Source organism: Vicia villosa, unplaced genomic scaffold (genome assembly GCF_029867415.1).
Source record: "Vicia villosa cultivar HV-30 ecotype Madison, WI unplaced genomic scaffold, Vvil1.0 ctg.003440F_1_1, whole genome shotgun sequence".
NCBI classification, from domain to species: Eukaryota; Viridiplantae; Streptophyta; class Magnoliopsida; order Fabales; family Fabaceae; genus Vicia; species Vicia villosa.
The window spans coordinates 70,745-76,226 of NW_026706205.1; positions in this window are offsets into that span (position 1 = coordinate 70,745).

Sequence of the window (5,482 nt, forward strand, 5' to 3'; positions counted from 1 at the left end):
GCTCATGGGCTTGCATTGGATAATATGTTTGTACTCATGTTTTTATATGATGCTGATGGTTCCTAACAGAAGGGTGTGTATATGTGGCTTACCGTATGTTTGTTCTTGGATGAACATACGTTGAACCTGAAGTATTGCCCTGGTCTTCATTGTTTTGTATGCATTTGATAGAATTTTGGATTGAATATGAACATGAACGATGCATTGCATTATTGTGACAACTTGGGATATGTGATCCTGTATTGAACTTGTGGGATTTTGCATAACTATATTGGCCTGCATGATTTGAATGAACTGATTTTGGTCTGCATGACATTAGTTTTTGAAACATGATTTTCACTCTTTTGAATTGAGTTAGATGTGTACTGAATGATGCATTTTTGTTTGTATTTGATGTAGACTAATATTGATCATGATGGTTTGGACCTGCCTAGGGATTATGAGTTTGGACTTGAATGGTGTGGTTAATTGAAATGAAACTGGTTTAAATCGTGAAGACGAATTGATGATGAGTGTATGCTTTGAGAGTGCTGGTTTTGGTAAATTTGTGAGTTTTGAACATTGCTTGGTCTGTATAGAAACACGGATGATCATGTGATGTATGTGTATTAATTCTGATTGATGTTGTTTCATCATTGTTTGCACTGATGGATTGAATGATATAGTGCAAGTCTTGAATATAGTTTTTTGCAGGTTTGGACATGAGAAATCAAGGAGGTTTCATGTCATGACTTTGGATGCATGGTAGAAGCCTTGACGACAATCATGTAGATCATGATGGAATTGATGGCAATAAGATGAAGGAAACTTGAAGATTTATGAAAATTGTTAGAACATAAATTGGTTCTAATCATATTTTAGTGTTTTGATGATAACAAACAAATAAATTTTGTATAAGCAAACATGGTACTCTAATTATATATTTCTGATTTCAGAAGATGTACTAGTACCAGCACAATCAGAACTTGGAATAAATGTAAAGCTGGATAAATGCAAGAGATACTCAAGTCTTCAAAGCAACTTCTGATATTGCACCAAACCGCTGCGAATACACCTACAACAGAAGTTGAAATACAAAGTTGAACAGAAGATCACGAAAGAATATATCTACAATAGAAGCTGAAATGCACAGCTAATTAGAAGATCACGAAGACTGATTCAAACTAATGTTAAAGACATAATCATTAGTAAAACGGCCGCAACACTCCAAAAGCGCAATTCCCAAGGTTGATTGAAGAAGCTATCCACATGCAAATCCTTGGAAGAAAAAAAAAAGCTGAGACAAACAAGCAAACCATTTAATGCTGCAAAAAGGAGTTAAAGTTAATGGGCAAAAATCCTGAGTCTATATATACTCATGATCTCTTGAATCAAAAAAATAATCACACATGAGAACATCATTATTCTGAAAATCATCAAGTGTGAAGAAAAACTCTCTGAAGCAAATTTTCATATTCATTCTCAGAGTTCATTACTTTGTACTTAATCTTAGTGAAATATCACAGTGGTGATTACAGCTTTCTAGAAGAAATACTATACACTGTCATTAGAAGTTATGTGGTAACTGAGTCCTTGAGAGACCTGTTGGGTCAGGTATCTCAAGAAGTCTAGGACTAGTTGAGTCTTAGAAGTTGGTTAGTCACAAACAGTTGGTTTGTGCAGGATTGTTAGTCACCAGCAGTTTGACTCGTGCACTGTATTGCGAGTCACGGCAGTTGGTCGTGCAAGTGTAATCAAGTTCTAATTATATTGGATTAAGACCTCTATTGAGAGGCAAATCACCTTGTTGAGGGTGGACTAGAGGTAGCCTTATTAAGAAGGTGAACCAGGATAAAAATAATTGTGTTTTGTTTATCTTTCCTTCATCAAGTTTTTAAAGAACCACTTATTCAACCCCCCCCCCCCTTTAAGTGTTTTCTCAACCTTCAAAAATAGGTCTATGGGTCAATGTCTGGTCTTGGTCAATTGTTTGACTAAAAGTCAACAAGTGAGCAATAAGTCAACTGTGAAAAAAGTGGAAATTTCAATGTAGCTTTCATTATTTCTCTTGTAATGCACATTTAAAATGAGTCTTGAATATTTTCTAGTGAAATTTTGGATTTTGACCTTGTTTGACTTCTTCCAAGAAATGAAGTACTTTTCCTCTATTTTGCATTTGAACTTTTACCGTGTTTTAATCATATAAGAACCAATGACCAATGTATTCAAAGGAAATGGTAATGGCCCAATATGAATATGCAGTCCATAGGATTTTGTCAACACAAAGTCAACCTTGTATGGTTGAGTTTGTTGACCAACAATCAATTCTTGTGTAAATGCTTTTAAATCCTTATTTTCCTTCCAAAATGTATCAAAAAGATGTATCCATAGAATGTACTTGGGATTGATAAAGTCTCAATGTCTAGGTCAAAGGTATAATATCCTTTTTCCCAAGAAACCCTAACTCACGAGGCTTGCCATAGAATGAAGTCTTGATTCAATAGCATCTAATGGAATTCACAATATATTGCATCATAAGTTACAATAATGACTAACCCTAAACATCTTGATCAATTCATCAATAGCTTGATGTTGAGACTCAGTTGAAATCCAAGCAGTATGAATCATTTGACCCAATAATGTTATATGTAGATGAATGAAAAATGAATGATTGAAATAGAATGTATGCAAATGAATCAAAACATAAGCTCAATAAAAGTGAAATGAATTTAATGGGAGGGAAATTTTGGGGTAAGACAACTTTCCATATTTAATCATCTTAAACCTGAAGGTATGAATAGCAACGATTTTTCAAACATTCGAGGTAGAAGAGGATTAAATACAACCACCCAAAATTTGTTCTCCGAAGAGAAGAGATAGATAGAAATGTTTCTGATTTTTCGTTTTTTCTTTTGCCTCCACTAATGAGTTTTGACAGGTATTGGTAGTTGAAATATTCTCAAAGGATTTCCCGCAAAGTAGGAGATAATTGATTAAGTACTTGCAAAGGCAAGTAAGACTTTGCTGGGGAGTAAAATTTCTCACGCAAAAAGCGGAGAGAATACATTGTGTGGATTTAAAATGATAAACAAATTATTATCATCAACTATGCGGTTGGTGACGAAATATGATCGACATCAATACTCTGACTGGGGAAAATCAAAGATCAACATCAACTATACGGTTGGAGACAAACTATGATCAACTACAATTCTACGATTGGAGACAAAATGATCAATGTCAACTATGTGGTTGGAGACAAACCATGATCAACGTCAACTCTACGGTTGGATAAAGAAATATGACCAACATCAATACTACGATTGGGGTAACAAATGAATATTATCAACTATGCGGTTGGGGAAAGAAATATAAAGAACATTAGTACATTGTGGTGTCGTTTTCTTTACCTCCCCGTTTCACTTGGGAGGACGGCACGCTAGACCCTTCACGCGAAATTTGGAAGGAGAATGCGCCCGTGGCAGGACGAATTTTGTTTAAGTTCTTCCTACGATATCACACGAACTTTTTAATTATCCTAACGAGTAGGAAAGGGGAAAATTATCTCAAATAAACCCTAGGAGTTTGGTAAGTGTGGGGATTCACCTAGACTAGAAATTCTGGAGTCTGGGAGGTCGGTTATACATAGGAAAGAGTTTAAGCACCCTACATATCCGCAGTACTCTATGGGAACCTTCTCTGTGTCAATGTGATTGTGTTTGTTGCTTATTATTGGGAAAGTTTCTCCTTTGTGTTAGAAGAAGGAATTGAATTGATTAAAAATAAAGACAGACTGACTGACTATTTTTGGTATTTTATTAGCTCGCTGAGATTCCTTGTGAACCTCATGCCTACATATCCCTAGTGGAAGTCAGAGCTTAATGTAGTTCGGGGAACTAATTAGGGATTTTAATTATTTTTGGTGCCTTGCTTGAAGCTCAAGGTTGAAGCTTGAATTAAATCTCTGTTTATAGTAAAGAGACATGAAATCATCTTTACAGAGAGGTATTTCTACTATTCCACCACAAACATTTTAAAGAGTGACAGAATAACTGAATTCATTTCATTCAAGAGGGGGACCTTACTTGTGTATTTACAAGTATATCAGTCAACTGCGTCTTGAATGAAAGAAAGGTGCTCAACCAAATTAGGGAAAGTTACCACATGTCTGGGTTTTACTGCCAGCTCATGCCTTTCAAAAATCCTAAATGGGAGACTTAATTAAAATGAAATGCTCATCCAAATTAGGGAAAGTTACCACATGTCTGGGTTTTACTGCCAGCTTATGCCTTTCAAAATCCTAAATGGGAGACTTAATTAAAATGAAAGTAATGTTTGTTTGTTTGAATGTGGTGAGATAGGAGAAAGATTTCCCTATAGAGATAAACTATGTCTACCTACTGTATAAAAGATTTAATTTTTTGGCTGGCTTGTATGAGGCCCAAGCTTGAGGCGTTTAATTGATTTTATTGACTCTGGGAGATAACTCTACTAGGGATGGATTTGAACTAAAGAGTTTTTGTGTTCTGTACAAAGCCCAGAATTGAGGCTGACTCTAGTTGGAGAGTGTTTATTTGATGGATTTTTATTTGATGTTCTATACAAAGCCCAGAATTGTGGCTAACTCTACTTAGGGAGACTATATTTTGTGCCTTGTATGAAGCCCAACGTTGTGGCTAACTGCTGAGGATACTGAATTTTGAAGACTATGGATGACTCTATTTTGTGCCTTGTATGAAGCCCAAGGTTGTGGCTAACTGCTGAGGATACTGAATTTTGAAGACTATGGATGACTCTATTTTGTGCCTTGTATGAAGTCCAAGGTTGTGGCTGACTTTTAACTGGGGAAGTTATTTGTTAAGATACGAAAGACTAAGAGGCATTTGAATAAACCGTGTTTCTTGTAAAGCACTACAAAGACTTTATTATATATAGAGAGATTACAGCTAATTACATAATATAGTCGATGTGGGACTATTCTATATACAAATATTCTTAACACTACATTTACAAATATCAACACTCCCCCTCAAGCTTGAGTATATAAGTCAAATGTACCAAGCTTGCCATATATATAATTAGTTCTGGGACTTCGCAGGGATTTTGTAAACACATCTGCTAATTGATCATTGGAGTTGACAAAACTTGTAACAATTTCGCCTGATTCAACCTTCTCTCTGACAAAGTGACAGTCTATCTCAATATGCTTGGTTCTTTCATGGAAGACTGGATTTGAAGCAATGTGCAATGCAGCTTGATTATCACAAATAAGTGTCATTGATCTTGCTTCTTCAATTTGAAGTTCTTTAAGTAACTGTTTTAACCAAATGAGTTCGCATGTTGCCATTGCCATGGCCCTATACTCTGCCTCGGCACTTGATCTTGCAACTACATTTTGTTTCTTACTTTTCCAGGATATAAGGTTTCCTCCAACAAGTACACAATACCCAGAAGTGGATCGTCTATCAATGGGTGACCCTGCCCAATCAGCATCAGAGTATCC